The 20,421-nt window shown below is 51.7% G+C and overlaps 1 protein-coding gene across 2 annotated transcripts in view; it reads right to left on the bottom strand.

Moving 5' to 3' along the window:
- The window catches only part of LOC115118639 (tumor protein p53-inducible protein 11), a 100,218-nt gene extending 92,522 nt beyond the window's left edge, over positions 1–7,696 (bottom strand). Inside the window, exon 1 of one of the 2 annotated variants that reach the window (XM_029647311.2) lies at positions 7,604–7,696. The gene's annotated coding sequence lies outside the window, so the exon portion shown is untranslated. The remainder of the gene's footprint in view (positions 1–7,603) is intronic. The other variant, XM_029647313.2, reaches the window with a different exon arrangement.
- Between the last annotated feature and the right edge of the window lie 12,725 nt (positions 7,697–20,421).

The following is a 20,421-nucleotide window of genomic DNA, read 5'->3' as shown; positions in this document are numbered from 1 at the left end:
CTAGCCGCCCAGCCCCCCTAGCCGCCTCAGCCCCCCTAGCCGCCTCAGCCCCCCACTATATCCTTCCATTTGTCAAAGGGAAAGGGAATTTTCAACTATTTTTTAAAGCACTTTAAAACAGCTTTTTCCTATAACGGTTTAGAAGCAATCCATGTTAATTTATGTACTAAAAAAACTTTTTTTTCTCCTTTTAAGTATGGTTGGTCATGTTCAGTTCACACACATTGACAGATCGTGTTGAAACACGAAGAGGAATGACTGAAAACAACAAGCAGAGAAATGTTCTATCGGCTAGGCTACGGTAACACATTAACCCCATCAGTACTGAGATCCCAGCAAAAAAAAAAAAATGTCTGCTCATTTATCTGCATGTCCAGCCTTTATATTGAGTCTCACAATGAGGTGTTTTACCATGTTCTTTAAAAAGGACAACCAGGGCTACAAGTAGAACACAAAACTATTGGACATAAACTGTTGCATTTATGAGTCTTACTGAAAAATGTTGTTTTTTTTTAATGTAAAAAAACAACTAAGGTCTGCCTAAGCAAAACCCTGATATGAATGCTGTAAGCACAGAAAATGTTTGCTCAGTGGGAAATTAATATCCAACTAGTCAGTGACGACTGTGTGGCGTTTGTGACAGCAACTACAAGAGTTTATTATAGTATTATAGACACTATGTCCTGGGATTTACTATGATCTTCTATGTAGAAGAACCCCTTACAGTATTATAGACACTATGACCTGGGATTTCCTATAGTCTATGTAGAAGAACCCCTTACAGTATTATAGACACTATGACATGGGATTTCCTATGATCTATGTAGAAGAACTCCTTACAGTATTATAGACCCTGTGTCCTGTGATTTCCTATGATCTATGTAGAAGAACCCCTTACCTTCTAATGACATTTGTGTAGCATCATAGAGCAAAACAGTCTCAGCTTTTTACAGATGGCTTATCGTAATTTGTAGCTAAAACCATTCGGAAGTTTTTGTATAAAAAGATTTGGGGGCCCGGGCCCCTTCGGAATCCACCCTTGGCTCAAACACAGTTGTAGCTCAGCCCCCCGTTAATCACACGGACCAATGGCTCAAACAGTTGTAGGTCATCCCCCATTAATCACACGGACCAATGGCTCAAACAGAGTTGTAGCTCATCCCCCATTAATCACACGGACCAATGGCTCAAACACAGTTGTAGCTCATCCCCCATTAATCACACGGACCAATGGCTCAAACACAGTTGTAGCTCAGCCCCCGTTCATCACACGGACCAATGGCTCAAACAGTTGTAGGTCATCCCCCATTAATCACACGGACCAATGGCTCAAACAGAGTTGTAGCTCATCCCCCATTAATCACACGGACCAATGGCTCAAACACAGTTGTAGCTCATCCCCCATTAATCACACGGACCAATGGCTCAAACACAGTTGTAGCTCAGCCCCCCGTTAATCACACGGACCAATGGCTCAAACACAGTTGTAGCTCATCCCCCATTAATCACACGGACCAATGGCTCAAACACAGTTGTAGCTCAGCCCCCGTTCATCACACGGACCAATGGCTCAAACAGTTGTAGCTCAGCCCCCATTAATCACACGGACCAATGGCTCAAACACAGTTGTAGCTCATCCCCCATTAATCACACGGACCAATGGCTCAAACACAGTTGTAGCTCATCCCCCATTAATCACACGGACCAATGGCTCAAACACAGTTGTAGGTAACGTAATCAACACTGCTAGCTAGCCAGCTAGCCCCGAATAGCAGCACAGTAGAAACTATTACACTCAACGGAACGACTTGATTAGTGTAGTGTCAACAACGCAGCCAATGCCAACTAGCCTACTTAGTCAACAACGCAGCCTCTGCCAGCTAGCCTACTTCAGCAGTACTGTATCATTTTAATCATTTTAGTCAATAAGATTCTTGCTACGTAAGCTTAACTCTCTGAACACTCGTGACGTGTAGTCCACTTGTCATTCCAATCTCCTTTGCATTAGCGTAGCCTCTTGTGTAGCCTGTCAACTATGTGTCTGTCTATCCCTGTTCTCTCCTCTCTGCACAGACCATACAAACGCTCCACACCGCGTGGCCGCGGCCACCCTAATCTGGTGGTCCCAGCGCGCACGACCCACGTGGAGTTCCAGGTCTCCGGTAGCCTCTGGAACTGCCGATCTGCGGCCAACAAGGCAGAGTTCATCTCCGCCTATGTCTCCCTCCAGTCCCTCGACTTCTTGGCACTGACGGAAACATGGATCACCACAGACAACACTGCTACTCCTACTGCTCTCTTCGTCTGCCCACGTGTTCTCGCACACCCCGAGAGCTTCTGGTCAGCGGGGTGGTGGCACCGGGATCCTCATCTCTCCCAAGTGGTCATTTCTCTTTCTCCCCTTACCCATCTGTCTATCGCCTCCTTTGAATTCCATGCTGTCACAGTTACCAGCCCTTTCAAGCTTAACATCCTTATCATTTATCGCCCTCCAGGTTCCCTCGAGAGTTCATCAATGAGCTTGATGCCTTGATAAGCTCCTTTCCTGAGGACGGCTCACCTCTCACAGTTCTGGGCGACTTTAACCTCCCCACGCCTACCTTTGACTCATTCCTCTCTGCCTCCTTCTTTCCACTCCTCTCCTCTTTTGACCTCACCCTCTCACCTTCCCCCTACTCACAAGGCAGGAAATACGCTCGACCTCATCTTTACTAGATGCTGTTCTTCCACTAACCTCGTTGCAACTCCTCCAAGTCTCCGACCACTACCTTGTATCCTTTTCCCTCTCGCTCTCATCCAACACTTCCCACACTGCCCCTACTCGGATGGTATCGCGCCGTCCCAACCTTCGCTCTCTCTCCCCGCTACTCTCTCCTCTTCCATCCTATCATCTCTTCCCTCTGCTCAAACCTTCTCCAACCTATCTCCTGATTCTGCCTCCTCAACCCTCCTCTCCTCCCTTTCTGCATCCTTTGACTCTCTATGTCCCCTATCCTCCAGGCCGGCTCGGTCCTCCCCTCCCGCTCCGTGGCTCGACGACTCATTGCGAGCTCACAGAACAGGGCTCCGGGCAGCCGAGCGGAAATGGAGGAAAACTCGCCTCCCTGCGGACCTGACATCCTTTCACTCCCTCCTCTCTACATTTTCCTTCTCTCTCTGCTGCTAAAGCCACTTTCTACCACTCTAAATTCCAAGCATCTGCCTCTAACCCTAGGAAGCTCTTTGCAACCTTCTCCTCCCTCCTGAATCCTCCTCCCCTCCCCCCCTCCTCCCTCTCTGCAGATGACTTCGTCAACCATTTTGAAAAGAAGGTCGACGACATCCGATCCTCGTTTGCTAAGTCAAACGACACCGCTGGTTCTGCTCACACTGCCCTACCCTGTGCTCTGACCTCTTTCTCCCCTCTCTCCAGATGAAATCTCGCCTTGTGACGGCCGGCCGCCCTACAACCTGCCCGCTTGACCCTATCCCCTCCTCTCTTCTCCAGACCATTTCCGGAGACCTCCTCCCTTACCTCACCTCGCTCATCAACTCATCCCTGACCGCTGGCTACGTCCCTTCCGTCTTCAAGAGAGCGAGAGTTGCACCCCTTCTGAAAAAACCTACACTCGATCCCTCCGATGTCAACAACTACAGACCAGTATCCCTTCTTTCTTTTCTCTCCAAAACTCTTGAACGTGCCGTCCTTGGCCAGCTCTCCCGCTATCTCTCTCAGAATGACCTTCTTGATCCAAATCAGTCAGGTTTCAAGACTAGTCATTCAACTGAGACTGCTCTTCTCTGTATCACGGAGGCGCTCCGCACTGCTAAAGCTAACTCTCTCCTCTGCTCTCATCCTTCTAGACCTATCGGCTGCCTTCGATACTGTGAACCATCAGATCCTCCTCTCCACCCTCTCCGAGTTGGGCATCTCCGGCGCGGCCCACGCTTGATTGCGTCCTACCTGACAGGTCGCTCCTACCAGGTGGCGTGGCGAGAATCCGTCTCCACACCACGTGCTCTCACCACTGGTGTCCCCCAGGGCTCTGTTCTAGGCCCTCTCCTATTCTCGCTATACACCAAGTCACTTGGCTCTGTCATAACCTCACATGGTCTCTCCTATCATTGCTATGCAGACGACACACAATTAATCTTCTCCTTTCCCCCTTCTGATGACCAGGTGGCGAATCGCATCTCTGCATGTCTGGCAGACATATCCGTGTGGATGACGGATCACCACCTCAAGCTGAACCTCGGCAAGACGGAACTGCTCTTCCTCCCGGGAAGGACTGCCCGCTCCATGATCTCGCCATCACGGTTGACAACTCCATTGTGTCCTCCTCCCAGAGCGCTAAGAACCTTGGCGTGATCCTGGACAACACCCTGTCGTTCTCAACTAACATCAAGGCGGTGGCCCGTTCCTGTAGGTTCATGCTCTACAACATCCGCAGAGTACGACCCTGCCTCACACAGGAAGCGGCGCAGGCCCTAATCCAGGCACTTGTCATCTCCCGTCTGGATTACTGCAACTCGCTGTTGGCTGGGCTCCCTGCCTGTGCCATTAAACCCCTACAACTCATCCAGAACGCCGCAGCCCGTCTGGTGTTCAACCTTCCCAAGTTCTCTCACGTCACCCCGCTCCTCCGCTCCTCCACTGGCTTCCAGTTGAAGCTCGCATCCGCTACAAGACCATGGTGCTTGCCTACGGAGCTGTGAGGGGAACGGCACTCAGTACCTCCAGGCTCTGATCAGGCCCTACACCCAAACAAGGGCACTGCGTTCATCCACCTCTGGCCTGCTCGCCTCCCTACCACTGAGGAAGTACAGTTCCCGCTCAGCCCAGTCAAAACTGTTCGCTGCTCTGGCCCCCCAATGGTGGAACAAACTCCCTCACGACGCCAGGACAGCGGAGTCAATCACCACCTTCCGGAGACACCTGAAACCCCACCTCTTTAAGGAATACCTAGGATAGGATAAAGTAATCCCTCTCACCCCCTCCCCTGAAAAGATTTAGATGCACTACTGTTCCACTGGAGGTCATAAGGTGAATGCACCAATTTGTAAGTCGCTCTGGATAAGAGCGTCTGCTAAATGACTTAAATGTAATGTAAATGTAATGTAGGTCATCCCCCATTAATCACACGGACCAATGGCTCAAACAGAGTTGTAGCTCATCCCCCATTAATCACACGGACCAATGGCTCAAACACAGTTGTAGCTCATCCCCCATTAATCACACGGACCAATGGCTCAAACACAGTTGTAGCTCAGCCCCCCGTTAATCACACGGACCATTGTACAAACCGCCAAACTTGTGAAACCGCGGAGTGAAGTCTGCGGGGTTCCTCAAAACTTCTTCCTTATGCTCAACTCCACAATGTGTACATCACATCTCAATGGAGTTGAGTGGCAATGCCTTTTGGCGGAGTATACCTCCGACTACATTGAATCAGTCAAATGATTTAATGCGTACTTTCTACCTATGTTTGTCCTGTATAAAATAGGTTATTTTCTTCGGGTGCTGCAATACATCGTTTATTTAAATCAATGCACTGTGTCATCCACTGTTTTCCAATGGCGTATGTCAACCGGTAGAGTCAGTTCAAAGATCATTTTATTCAAAACTTTACTTTAGTTGTTTGCAGTACTACACAGAGGTGTATTAGGCCACGTAGCCTGCAGAGTTGACTCCGCAAAGCAGACGGCACCATTTTCTTGTTTTTAGACGCACGTGTTCAGTAAGTCTTCCAGGCCAGAGGCAGTGGGGATGACCACGTGTTCAGTAAGTCTTCCAGGCCAGAGGCAGTGGGGATGACCACGTGTTCTCTTGATAAGTGCTTGAATTAGACCCTTTTCCTGTCCTGCTCGACATTCAAAATGTAACAAGTACTTTTGGTTGTCTGGGAAAATGTATGGAGTCAAAAGTACAGTATTTTCATTAAGAATGTGGTGAAGTAAAAGTTGTCAAAATAAATAGTAACGTGCAGATATCCCCAAAAACTAAGTAGTACTTTCAAGTATTTTTACACCACTGCTTAAAACCAGTAAACAAATTGATGTCATTTCAAATCAAATCAAATTTATTTGTCACATACACATGGTTGGTTAGCAGATGTTAGTGCGAGTGTAGCGAAATGCTTGTGCTTCTAGTTCCGACAATGCAGTAATAACCAACGAGTAATCTAGCTAACATTTCCACAACTACTACCTTATACACACAAGTGTAAAGGGATAAAGAATATGTACATAAAGATATATGAATGAGTGATGGTACAGAGCGGCATAGGCAAGATACAGTAGATGGTATTGAGTGCAGTATATACATATGAGATGAGTATGTAAACAAAGTGGCATAGTTAAAGTGGCTAGTGATACATGTATTACATAAGGATGCAGTAGATGATATAGAGTACAGTATATACGTATGCATATGAGATGAATAATGTAGGGAACATTATATTAGGTAGCATTGTTTAAAGTGGCTAGTGATATATTTTACATCAATTCCCATCAAATCCCATTATTAAAGTGGCTGGAGATGAGTCAGTGTGTTGGCAGCAGCCACTCAATGTTAGGAAAATCTCCCCTGTCCCTAAGAGGATCTATGCAAGCAGCACTCCCTGGCCATGCTAGCCTCGAACTCCTGTTAGCCCTCACCTGAGGGCCCGCAAGGTAGCTATCAAAAGCCAGTCAGCCAATCCAGTAGCGGTTGGAAGCTATAGCCAGCTTCGATTGGTCAATATCAACGCGATGTCGTGGAGTATGAGTCAAAACTTCAGTTGCTCTCACCCCTAACTTCAGTCCTGCGGTGTACAACTCCCTCCCTCAACGGTCCCTCGCCCACTTCATTGAAGATGAATGGGGCTCCGTTGTGTTATCGCCACCAAACGTGCTAGATGGGTTTTCAGTGTAATCGTTTTCGCTCCCCATGTGAGGCAGAAATGAAAGAGAACTTTAGCGATGTCAAAGTTGATGATGCGTTCATTCCACCGACGCTTATCAGAATGTAATACAAGGCTTTATTTAGTAGGTTATTCTAAAGAGCATCAAGTAATGACAGAAGGTTAGATGCATACATGCAGCTTATTATATACAAATGTACTAATTGCCTACCTAATGTCGGGATTTTTTTCCCCCGCAACCCTGTCAAAAAAAAACACACACAAATCGTTCCGCTGCCCCTGGACAAATGAGGAATATTCTGTTTATTCATAGCTGCAGGGATACTTGTGAGCGGGATATCAAGAGTGCTGATCAATTTATCCGGAAGAAGACCTTAACCGGCATATGAGCTATTATCGGGAATATTGGTGGTGACTGTTTCATCAAGGAATAATCAGAAGTGTCAAATGGACACGCGTCGTTGAATTAACCAATGCGTGATTCTTGAAATTCTATCAAAACACACATTCCACCAGACGCTACATAATTAACTCATTTTGCCCTCAATCTACCAATTAAAAATATTGTTTATTTGTCCAGAGAAGTTAATATATCTTTCAAATTTTTAAAAAGACATTAAACTACGCAAACCGACTGTTCAACTAAACCGAGTTATTGATAAATAAAAATAACACGCAAAGAAATGTTTGAGCGAAACAAACTGAAGTTTGTGTGTACTTACAGTATAGCAAGCGAAGACAATCCAGAGTTTTCCTTTCACTGGTATTCGAACAGCAGCTTTTGAGCTGTGCTCAATGGGTTTGCAAACAGTGGGGTGGAGAATCCGACGGATGTATGCAGGTACCGTAATGGGAGGTACGCACAAGGGAGCGCAGTTTCATTACCGTAATATGTAGACTACTCGTTGCCGAATAGGTTTTTCATAAACCCCGTCTTATTTTGAGAAATCCAAATCACTATACAAACATATAGCTATGCTATTTTATTAGGGAATTAACTAATCAACCAATCAAAAACATTTTTACATCAGCAGTTGTCACAGTGCCAGCCTAAAACCCTAAAGAGCCAGCAATGCAGGTGTACTGTAGAAGCACGGTAGCTAGGAAAAAGTCCTCTTTTGGCTGTGCGTGGTGGAGGTTATAAGAGCCAGTGGCGACCAGTCATTCATGGCAGAGTTGACCTGTTATGAGCCCCACCTGTTTTGAGCCCCACCTGTTATGAGACCCACCTGTTTAGAGACCCACCTGTTATGAGCCCCACCTGTTTTGAGCCCCACCTGTTTTGAGCCCCACCTGTTTAGAGCCCCACCTGTTTAGAGACCCACCTGTTTAGAGCCCCACCTGTTTAGAGACCCACCTGTTTAGAGCCCCACCTGTTTAGAGACCCACCTGTTTAGAGACCCACCTGTTTAGAGACCCACCTGTTTAGAGACCCACCTGTTTAGAGACACACCTGTTTAGAGACCCACCTGTTTAGAGACCCACCTGTTTAGAGACCCACCTGTTTAGAGACCAACCTGTTTTGAGCCCCACCTGTTATGAGCCCCACCTGTTTAGAGCCCCACCTGTTTAGAGCCCCACCTGTTATGAGCCCCACCTGTTATGAGCCCCACCTGTTTAGAGCCCCACCTGTTTAGAGACCCACCTGTTTAGAGCCCCACCTGTTATGAGCCCCACCTGTTATGAGCCCCTCCTGTTTAGAGCCCCTCCTGTTTAGAGCCCCACCTGTTATGAGCCCCACCTGTTATGAGCCCCTCCTGTTTAGAGCCCCTCCTGTTTAGAGCCCCTCCTGTTTAGAGCCCCACCTGTTATGAGCCCCTCCTGTTTAGAGCCCCTCCTGTTTAGAGCCCCACCTGTTTAGAGCCCCACCTGTTATGAGCCCCACCTGTTATGAGCCCCACCTGTTATGAGCCCCACCTGTTTAGAGCCCCACCTGTTATGAGCCCCACCTGTTATGAGCCCCACTTGTTTAGAGCCCCACCTGTTATGAGCCCCACCTGTTATGAGCCCCACCTGTTATGAGCCCCACCTGTTTGAGCCCCACCTGAGCCCCACCTGTTTAGAGCCCCACCTGTTATGAGACCCACCTTTTATGAGCCCCACCTGTTTAGAGCCCCACCTGTTATGAGCCCCACCTGTTATGAGCCCCACCTGTTTGAGCCCCACCTGTTTAGAGCCCCACCTGTTTAGAGACCCACCTGTTTTGAGCCCCACCTGTTTAGAGCCCCACCTGTTATGAGACCCACCTGTTATGAGCCCCACCTGTTTAGAGCCCCACCTGTTTAGAGCCCCACCTGTTTAGAGCCCCACCTGTTATGAGACCCACCTGTTATGAGCCCCACCTGTTTAGAGCCCCACCTGTTATGAGACCCACCTGTTTTGAGCCCCACCTGTTTCCACCTGTTTAGAGCCCCACCTGTTTAGAGCCCCACCTGTTTAGAGCCCCACCTGTTTAGAGCCCCACCTGTTTAGAGCCCCACCTGTTTAGAGCCCCACCTGTTTAGAGCCCCACCTGTTGAGAGCCCCTCCTGTTTAGAGACCCACCTGTTTCCACCTGTTTAGAGACCCACCTGTTTAGAGCCCCACCTGTTTAGAGCCCCACCTGTTGAGAGCCCCTCCTGTTTAGAGACCCATCTGTTTCCACCTGTGTTGAGCCCCACCTGTTTAGAGCCCCACCTGTTTAGAGCCCCACCTGTTTAGAGCCCCACCTGTTATGAGCCCCACCTGTTTAGAGCCCCACCTGTTATGAGACCCACCTGTTATGAGCCCCACCTGTTTAGAGCCCCACCTGTTTAGAGCCCCACCTGTTGAGACCCACCTGTTTAGAGCCCCACCTGTTATGAGACCCACCTGTTATGAGCCCCACCTGTTTAGAGCCCCACCTGTTTAGAGCCCCACCTGTTGAGACCCACCTGTTTTGAGCCCCACGTGTTTTGAGCCCCACCTGTTTAGAGCCCCTCCTGTGTTGAGCCCCACCTGTTTAGAGCCCCACCTGTTATGAGCCCCACCTGTTTAGAGCTCCACCTGTTTAGAGCCCCACCTGTTATGAGACCCACCTGTTTAGAGCCCCACCTGTTATGAGCCCCACCTGTTTTGAGCCCCACCTGTTATGAGACCCACCTGTTATGAGCCCCACCTGTTTTGAGCCCCACCTGTTTAGAGCCCCACCTGTTTTGAGCCCCACCTGTTTTGAGCCCCACCTGTTATGAGACCCACCTGTTATGAGCCCCACCTGTTTTGAGCCCCACCTGTTTTGAGCCCCACCTGTTTAGAGACCCACCTGTTTAGAGCCCCACCTGTTATGAGCCCCACCTGTTTTGAGCCCCACCTGTTTAGAGCCCCACCTGTTTGAGCCTCACCTGTTTAGAGACCCACCTGTTTAGAGCCCCACCTGTTTAGAGCCCCACCTGTTTAGAGCCCCACCTGTTTAGAGCCCCACCTGTTGAGCCCCACCTGTTTAGAGACCCACCTGTTTAGAGCCCCACCTGTTATGAGCCCCACCTGTTTAGAGCCCCACCTGTTTAGAGCCCCACCTGTTTAGAGCCCCACCTGTTTAGAGCTCCACCTGTTTAGAGACCCACCTGTTTAGAGACCGACCTGTTTAGAGACCCACCTGTTTAGAGACCCACCTGTTTAGAGACCCACCTGTTTAGAGACCCACCTGTTTTGAGCCCCACCTGTTTAGAGCCCCACCTGTTTAGAGACCCACCTGTTTAGAGACCCACCTGTTTAGAGACCCACCTGTTTAGAGACCCACCTGTTTAGAGACCCACCTGTTTTGAGCCCCACCTGTTTAGAGCCCCACCTGTTTAGTGACCCACCTGTTTAGAGACCCACCTGTTTAGAGACCCACCTGTTTAGAGACCCACCTGTTTTGAGCCCCACCTGTTTAGAGCCCCACCTGTTTAGAGACCCACCTGTTTAGAGCCCCACCTGTTTAGAGCCCCACCTGTTATGAGCCCCACCTGTTTAGAGCCCCACCTGTTGAGCCCCACCTGTTTAGAGCCCCACCTGTTATGAGCCCCACCTGTTATGAGCCCCACCTGTTTAGAGCCCCACCTGTTTAGAGACCCACCTGTTTTGAGCCCCACCTGTTGAACCCCACCTGTTTAGAGCCCCACCTGTTATGAGCCCCACCTGTTATGAGCCCCAACTGTTTAGAGCCCCACCTGTTTAGAGACCCACCTGTTTTGAGCCCCACCTGTTTAGAGCCCCACCTGTTATGAGCCCCACCTGTTATGAGCCCCACCTGTTATGAGCCCCTCCTGTTTAGAGCCCCTCCTGTTAGAGCCCCACCTGTTTAGAGCCCCACCTGTTTAGAGCCCCACCTGTTATGAGCCCCACCTGTTATGTGCCCCACCTGTTTAGAGCCCCACCTGTTATGAGACCCACCTGTTATGAGCCCCACCTGTTTAGAGCCCCACCTGTTATGAGACCCACCTGTTTTGAGCCCCACCTGTTTAGAGACCCACCTGTTATGAGACCCACCTGTTTTGAGCCCCACCTGTTTCCACCTGTTTAGAGCCCCACCTGTTTAGAGCCCCACCTGTTTAGAGCCCCACCTGTTTAGAGCTCCACCTGTTTAGAGCCCCACCTGTTTAGAGCCCCACCTGTTTAGAGCCCCACCTGTTGAGAGCCCCTCCTGTTTAGAGACCCACCTGTTTCCACCTGTTTAGAGACCCACCTGTTTAGAGCCCCACCTGTTTCCACCTGTGTTGAGCCCCACCTGTTTAGAGCCCCACCTGTTTAGAGCCCCACCTGTTTAGAGCCCCACCTGTTATGAGACCCACCTGTTATGAGCCCCACCTGTTTAGAGCCCCACCTGTTTAGAGCCCCACCTGTTGAGACCCACCTGTTTAGAGCCCCACCTGTTATGAGACCCACCTGTTATGAGCCCCACCTGTTTAGAGCCCCACCTGTTTAGAGACCCACCTGTTTAGAGCCCCACCTGTTTAGAGCCCCACCTGTTATGAGCCCCACCTGTTTAGAGCCCCACCTGTTGAGCCCCACCTGTTATGAGCCCCACCTGTTTAGAGCCCCACCTGTTTAGAGCCCCACCTGTTGAGACCCACCTGTTTTGAGCCCCACGTGTTTTGAGCCCCACCTGTTTAGAGCCCCTCCTGTGTTGAGCCCCACCTGTTTAGAGCCCCACCTGTTATGAGCCCCACCTGTTTAGAGCTCCACCTGTTTAGAGCCCCACCTGTTATGAGACCCACCTGTTTAGAGCCCCACCTGTTATGAGCCCCACCTGTTTTGAGCCCCACCTGTTATGAGACCCACCTGTTATGAGCCCCACCTGTTTTGAGCCCCACCTGTTTAGAGCCCCACCTGTTTTGAGCCCCACCTGTTTTGAGCCCCACCTGTTATGAGACCCACCTGTTATGAGCCCCACCTGTTTTGAGCCCCACCTGTTTTGAGCCCCACCTGTTTAGAGACCCACCTGTTTAGAGCCCCACCTGTTATGAGCCCCACCTGTTTTGAGCCCCACCTGTTTAGAGCTCCACCTGTTTAGAGCCCCACCTGTTTTGAGCCCCACCTGTTTTGAGCCCCACCTGTTTAGAGACCCACCTGTTTAGAGCCCCACCTGTTATGAGACCCACCTGTTTAGAGCCCCACCTGTTTAGAGCCCCACCTGTTTAGAGCCCCACCTGTTGAGCCCCACCTGTTTAGAGCCCCACCTGTTTAGAGCCCCACCTGTTATGAGCCCCACCTGTTTAGAGCCCCACCTGTTTAGAGCCCCACCTGTTTAGAGCCCCACCTGTTTAGAGACCCACCTGTTTAGAGACCGACCTGTTTAGAGACCCACCTGTTTAGAGACCCACCTGTTTTGAGCCCCACCTGTTTAGAGACCCACCTGTTTAGAGACCCACCTGTTTAGAGACCCACCTGTTTAGAGACCCACCTGTTTAGAGCCCCACCTGTTTAGAGACCCACCTGTTTTGAGCCCCACCTGTTTAGAGCCCCACCTGTTTAGAGACCCACCTGTTTAGAGCCCCACCTGTTTAGAGCCCCACCTGTTATGAGCCCCACCTGTTATGAGCCCCACCTGTTTAGAGCCCCACCTGTTGAGCCCCACCTGTTTAGAGCCCCACCTGTTATGAGCCCCACCTGTTATGAGCCCCACCTGTTTAGAGCCCCACCTGTTTAGAGACCCACCTGTTTTGAGCCCCACCTGTTGAGCCCCACCTGTTTAGAGCCCCACCTGTTATGAGCCCCACCTGTTATGAGCCCCACCTGTTTAGAGCCCCACCTGTTTAGAGACCCACCTGTTTTGAGCCCCACCTGTTTAGAGCCCCACCTGTTATGAGCCCCACCTGTTATGAGCCCCACCTGTTATGAGCCCCTCCTGTTTAGAGCCCCTCCTGTTTAGAGCCCCACCTGTTTAGAGACCCACCTGTTATGAGCCCCACCTGTTTAGAGCCCCACCTGTTATGAGACCCACCTGTTTTGAGCCCCACCTGTTTAGAGACCCACCTGTTATGAGACCCACCTGTTTTGAGCCCCACCTGTTTCCACCTGTTTAGAGCCCCACCTGTTTAGAGCCCCACCTGTTTAGAGCTCCACCTGTTTTGAGCCCCACCTGTTTAGAGCCCCACCTGTTTAGAGCCCCACCTGTTTAGAGCCCCACCTGTTGAGAGCCCCTCCTGTTTAGAGACCCACCTGTTTCCACCTGTTTAGAGACCCACCTGTTTAGAGACCCACCTGTTTCCACCTGTGTTGAGCCCCACCTGTTTAGAGCCCCACCTGTTTAGAGCCCCACCTGTTTAGAGCCCCACCTGTTATGAGACCCACCTGTTATGAGCCCCACCTGTTTAGAGCCACACCTGTTTAGAGCCCCACCTGTTGAGACCCACCTGTTTAGAGCCCCACCTTTTATGAGACCCACCTGTTATGAGCCCCACCTGTTTAGAGCCCCACCTGTTTAGAGACCCACCTGTTTAGAGCCCCACCTGTTTAGAGCCCCACCTGTTATGAGCCCCACCTGTTTAGAGCCCCACCTGTTGAGCCCCACCTGTTTAGAGCCCCACCTGTTATGAGCCCCACCTGTTATGAGCCCCACCTGTTTAGAGCCCCACCTGTTTAGAGACCCACCTGTTTTGAGCCCCACCTGTTTAGAGCCCCACCTGTTATGAGCCCCACCTGTTATGAGCCCCACCTGTTATGAGCCCCTCCTGTTTAGAGCCCCTCCTGTTTAGAGCCCCACCTGTTTAGAGCCCCACCTGTTATGAGCCCCACCTGTTATGAGCCCCACCTGTTATGAGCCCCACCTGTTATGAGACCCACCTGTTATGAGCCCCACCTGTTTAGAGCCCCACCTGTTTAGAGACCCACCTGTTATGAGCCCCACCTGTTTAGAGCCCCACCTGTTATGAGACCCACCTGTTTTGAGCCCCACCTGTTTAGAGACCCACCTGTTATGAGACCCACCTGTTTTGAGCCCCACCTGTTTCCACCTGTTTAGAGCCCCACCTGTTTAGAGCCCCACCTGTTTAGAGCCCCACCTGTTTAGAGCTCCACCTGTTTTGAGCCCCACCTGTTTAGAGCCCCACCTGTTTAGAGCCCCACCTGTTTCCACCTGTTTAGAGCCCCACCTGTTTAGAGCCCCACCTGTTTAGAGCCCCACCTGTTTAGAGCTCCACCTGTTTTGAGCCCCACCTGTTTAGAGCCCCACCTGTTTAGAGCCCCACCTGTTTAGAGCCCCACCTGTTTCGAGCCCCACCTGTTGAGAGCCCCTCCTGTTTAGAGACCCCCAGCTGTTTAGAGACCCACCTGTTTAGAGCCCCACCTGTTTCCACCTGTGTTGAGCCCCACCTGTTATGAGCCCCACCTGTTATGAGCCCCACCTGTTTAGAGCCCCACCTGTTTAGAGACCCACCTGTTTTGAGCCCCACCTGTTTAGAGCCCCACCTGTTATGAGCCCCACCTGTTATGAGCCCCACCTGTTATGAGCCCCTCCTGTTTAGAGCCCCTCCTGTTTAGAGCCCCACCTGTTTAGAGCCCCACCTGTTTAGAGCCCCACCTGTTATGAGCCCCACCTGTTATGAGCCCCACCTGTTATGAGCCCCACCTGTTTAGAGCCCCACCTGTTATGAGACCCACCTGTTATGAGCCCCACCTGTTTAGAGCCCCACCTGTTTAGAGACCCACCTGTTATGAGCCCCACCTGTTTAGAGCCCCACCTGTTTGAGACCCACCTGTTTTGAGCCCCACCTGTTTAGAGACCCACCTGTTATGAGACCCACCTGTTTTGAGCCACACCTGTTTCCACCTGTTTGAGCCCCACCTGTTTAGAGCCCCACCTGTTTAGAGCCCCACCTGTTTAGAGCCCACCTGTTTTGAGCCCCACCTGTTTAGAGCCCCACCTGTTTAGAGACCCACCTGTTTAGAGCCCCACCTGTTATGAGCCCCACCTGTTTAGAGCCCCACCTGTTGAGCCCCACCTGTTTAGAGCCCCACCTGTTATGAGACCCACCTGTTATGAGCCCCACCTGTTTAGAGCCCCACCTGTTTAGAGACCCACCTGTTATGAGCCCCACCTGTTTAGAGCCCCACCTGTTATGAGACCCACCTGTTTTGAGCCCCACCTGTTTAGAGACCCACCTGTTATGAGACCCACCTGTTTTGAGCCCCACCTGTTTCCACCTGTTTAGAGCCCCACCTGTTTAGAGCCCCACCTGTTTAGAGCCCCACCTGTTTAGAGCCCCACCTGTTTAGAGCTCCACCTGTTTTGAGCCCCACCTGTTTAGAGCCCCACCTGTTTAGAGCCCCACCTGTTTAGAGCCCCACCTGTTTCCACCTGTTTAGAGCCCCACCTGTTTAGAGCCCCACCTGTTTAGAGCCCCACCTGTTTAGAGCTCCACCTGTTTTGAGCCCCACCTGTTTAGAGCCCCACCTGTTTAGAGCCCCACCTGTTTAGAGCCCCACCTGTTTCGAGCCCCACCTGTTGAGAGCCCCTCCTGTTTAGAGACCCACCTGTTTCCAGCTGTTTAGAGACCCACCTGTTTAGAGCCCCACCTGTTTCCACCTGTGTTGAGCCCCACCTGTTATGAGCCCCACCTGTTATGAGCCCCACCTGTTTAGAGCCCCACCTGTTTAGAGACCCACCTGTTTAGAGCCCCACCTGTTATGAGCCCCACCTGTTATGAGCCCCACCTGTTATGAGCCCCTCCTGTTTAGAGCCCCTCCTGTTTAGAGCCCCACCTGTTTAGAGCCCCACCTGTTTAGAGCCCCACCTGTTATGAGCCCCACCTGTTATGAGCCCCACCTGTTATGAGCCCCACCTGTTTAGAGACCCACCTGTTATGAGACCCACCTGTTATGAGCCCCACCTGTTTAGAGCCCCACCTGTTTAGAGACCCACCTGTTATGAGCCCCACCTGTTTAGAGCCCCACCTGTTATGAGACCCACCTGTTTTGAGCCCCACCTGTTTAGAGACCCACCTGTTATGAGACCCACCTGTTTTGAGCCCCACCTGTTTCCACCTGTTTAGAGCCCCACCTGTTTAGAGCCCCACCTGTTTAGAGACCCACCTGTTTAGAGCCCCACCTGTTTAGAGCCCCACCTGTTATGAGCCCCACCTGTTTAGAGCCCCACCTGTTGAGCCCCACCTGTTTAGAGCCCCACCTGTTATGAGACCCACCTGTTATGAGCCCCACCTGTTTAGAGCCCCACCTGTTTAGAGACCCACCTGTTATGAGCCCCACCTGTTTAGAGCCCCACCTGTTATGAGACCCACCTGTTTTGAGCCCCACCTGTTTAGAGACCCACCTGTTATGAGACCCACCTGTTTTGAGCCCCACCTGTTTCCACCTGTTTAGAGCCCCACCTGTTTAGAGCCCCACCTGTTTAGAGCCCCACCTGTTTAGAGCTCCACCTGTTTTGAGCCCCACCTGTTTAGAGCCCCACCTGTTTAGAGCCCCACCTGTTTAGAGCCCCACCTGTTTCCACCTGTTTAGAGCCCCACCTGTTTAGAGCCCCACCTGTTTAGAGACCCACCTGTTTAGAGCCCCACCTGTTTAGAGCCCCACCTGTTTGAGCCCCACCTGTTTAGAGCCCCACCTGTTGAGCCCCACCTGTTTAGAGCCCCACCTGTTATGAGACCCACCTGTTATGAGCCCCACCTGTTTAGAGCCCCACCTGTTTAGAGACCCACCTGTTATGAGCCCCACCTGTTTAGAGCCCCACCTGTTATGAGACCCACCTGTTTTGAGCCCCACCTGTTTAGAGACCCACCTGTTATGAGACCCACCTGTTTTGAGCCCCACCTGTTTCCACCTGTTTAGAGCCCCACCTGTTTAGAGCCCCACCTGTTTAGAGCCCCACCTGTTTAGAGCTCCACCTGTTTTGAGCCCCACCTGTTTAGAGCCCCACCTGTTTAGAGCCCCACCTGTTTAGAGCCCCACCTGTTTCCACCTGTTTAGAGCCCCACCTGTTTAGAGCCCCACCTGTTTAGAGCCCCACCTGTTTAGAGCTCCACCTGTTTTGAGCCCCACCTGTTTAGAGCCCCACCTGTTTAGAGCCCCACCTGTTTAGAGCCCCACCTGTTTCGAGCCCCACCTGTTGAGAGACCCTCCTGTTTAGAGACCCACCTGTTTCCAGCTGTTTAGAGACCCACCTGTTTAGAGCCCCACCTGTTTCCACCTGTGTTGAGCCCCACCTGTTTAGAGCCCCACCTGTTATGAGCCCCACCTGTTATGAGCCCCACCTGTTTAGAGCCCCACCTGTTTAGAGACCCACCTGTTTTGAGCCCCACCTGTTTAGAGACCCACCTGTTATGAGACCCACCTGTTATGAGCCCCACCTGTTTAGAGCCCCACCTGTTTAGAGACCCACCTGTTATGAGCCCCACCTGTTTAGAGCCCCACCTGTTATGAGACCCACCTGTTTTGAGCCCCACCTGTTTAGAGACCCACCTGTTATGAGACCCACCTGTTTTGAGCCCCACCTGTTTCCACCTGTTTAGAGCCCCACCTGTTTAGAGCCCCACCTGTTTAGAGACCCACCTGTTTAGAGCCCCACCTGTTTAGAGCCCCACCTGTTATGAGCCCCACCTGTTTAGAGCCCCACCTGTTGAGCCCCACCTGTTTAGAGCCCCACCTGTTATGAGACCCACCTGTTATGAGCCCCACCTGTTTAGAGCCCCACCTGTTTAGAGACCCACCTGTTATGAGCCCCACCTGTTTAGAGCCCCACCTGTTATGAGACCCACCTGTTTTGAGCCCCACCTGTTTAGAGACCCACCTGTTATGAGACCCACCTGTTTTGAGCCCCACCTGTTTCCACCTGTTTAGAGCCCCACCTGTTTAGAGCCCCACCTGTTTAGAGCCCCACCTGTTTAGAGCTCCACCTGTTTTGAGCCCCACCTGTTTAGAGCCCCACCTGTTTAGAGCCCCACCTGTTTAGAGCCCCACCTGTTTCCACCTGTTTAGAGCCCCACCTGTTTAGAGCCCCACCTGTTTAGAGACCCACCTGTTTAGAGCCCCACCTGTTTAGAGCCCCACCTGTTATGAGCCCCACCTGTTTAGAGCCCCACCTGTTGAGCCCCACCTGTTTAGAGCCCCACCTGTTATGAGACCCACCTGTTATGAGCCCCACCTGTTTAGAGCCCCACCTGTTTAGAGACCCACCTGTTATGAGCCCCACCTGTTTAGAGCCCCACCTGTTATGAGACCCACCTGTTTTGAGCCCCACCTGTTTAGAGACCCACCTGTTATGAGACCCACCTGTTTTGAGCCCCACCTGTTTCCACCTGTTTAGAGCCCCACCTGTTTAGAGCCCCACCTGTTTAGAGCCCCACCTGTTTAGAGCTCCACCTGTTTTGAGCCCCACCTGTTTAGAGCCCCACCTGTTTAGAGCCCCACCTGTTTAGAGCCCCACCTGTTTCCACCTGTTTAGAGCCCCACCTGTTTAGAGCCCCACCTGTTTAGAGCCCCACCTGTTTAGAGCTCCACCTGTTTTGAGCCCCACCTGTTTAGAGCCCCACCTGTTTAGAGCCCCACCTGTTTAGAGCCCCACCTGTTTCGAGCCCCACCTGTTGAGAGCCCCTCCTGTTTAGAGACCCACCTTTTTCCAGCTGTTTAGAGACCCACCTGTTTAGAGCCCCACCTGTTTCCACCTGTGTTGAGCCCCACCTGTTTAGAGCCCCACCTGTTATGAGCCCCACCTGTTATGAGCCCCACCTGTTTAGAGCCCCACCTGTTTAGAGACCCACCTGTTTTGAGCCCCACCTGTTTAGAGCCCCACCTGTTATGAGCCCCACCTGTTATGAGCCCCTCCTGTTTAGAGCCCCTCCTGTTTAGAGCCCCACCTGTTTAGAGCCCCACCTGTTTAGAGCCCCACCTGTTATGAGCCCCACCTGTTATGAGCCCCACCTGTTATGAGCCCCACCTGTTTAGAGCCCCACCTGTTATGAGACCCACCTGTTATGAGCCCCACCTGTTTAGAGCCCCACCTGTTTAGAGACCCACCTGTTATGAGCCCCACCTGTTTAGAGCCCCACCTGTTATGAGACCCACCTGTTTTGAGCCCCACCTGTTTAGAGACCCACCTGTTATGAGACCCACCTGTTTTGAGCCCCACCTGTTTCCACCTGTTTAGAGCCCCACCTGTTCAGAGCCCCACCTGTTTAGAGCTCCACCTGTTTTGAGCCCCACCTGTTTAGAGCCCCACCTGTTTAGAGCCCCACCTGTTTAGAGCCCCACCTGTTTCGAGCCCCACCTGTTGAGAGCCCCTCCTGTTTAGAGACCCACCTGTTTCCAGCTGTTTAGAGACCCACCTGTTTAGAGCCCCACCTGTTTCCACCTGTGTTGAGCCCCACCTGTTTAGAGCCCCACCTGTTATGAGCCCCACCTGTTATGAGCCCCACCTGTTTAGAGCCCCACCTGTTTAGAGACCCACCTGTTTTGAGCCCCACCTGTTTAGAGCCCCACCTGTTATGAGCCCCACCTGTTATGAGCCCCTCCTGTTTAGAGCCCCTCCTGTTTAGAGCCCCACCTGTTTAGAGCCCCACCTGTTTAGAGCCCCACCTGTTATGAGCCCCACCTGTTATGAGCCCCACCTGTTATGAGCCCCACCTGTTTAGAGCCCCACCTGTTATGAGACCCACCTGTTATGAGCCCCACCTGTTTAGAGCCCCACCTGTTTAGAGACCCACCTGTTATGAGCCCCACCTGTTTAGAGCCCCACCTGTTATGAGACCCACCTGTTTTGAGCCCCACCTGTTTAGAGACCCACCTGTTATGAGACCCACCTGTTTTGAGCCCCACCTGTTTCCACCTGTTTAGAGCCCCACCTGTTCAGAGCCCCACCTGTTTAGAGCCCCACCTGTTTAGAGCTCCACCTGTTTTGAGCCCCACCTGTTTAGAGCCCCACCTGTTTAGAGCCCCACCTGTTTAGAGCCCCACCTGTTTCCACCTGTTTAGAGCCCCACCTGTTTAGAGCCCCACCTGTTTAGAGCCCCACCTGTTTAGAGCTCCACCTGTTTTGAGCCCCACCTGTTTAGAGCCCCACCTGTTTAGAGCCCCACCTGTTTAGAGCCCC

The sequence above is a fragment of the Oncorhynchus nerka genome, linkage group LG9a (genome assembly GCF_034236695.1).
Source record: "Oncorhynchus nerka isolate Pitt River linkage group LG9a, Oner_Uvic_2.0, whole genome shotgun sequence".
In the NCBI taxonomy this organism is placed as follows: Eukaryota; Metazoa; Chordata; class Actinopteri; order Salmoniformes; family Salmonidae; genus Oncorhynchus; species Oncorhynchus nerka.
Note: the sequence above shows the minus strand (reverse complement) of the source record. Positions and strands in the feature narration are given on the sequence as shown.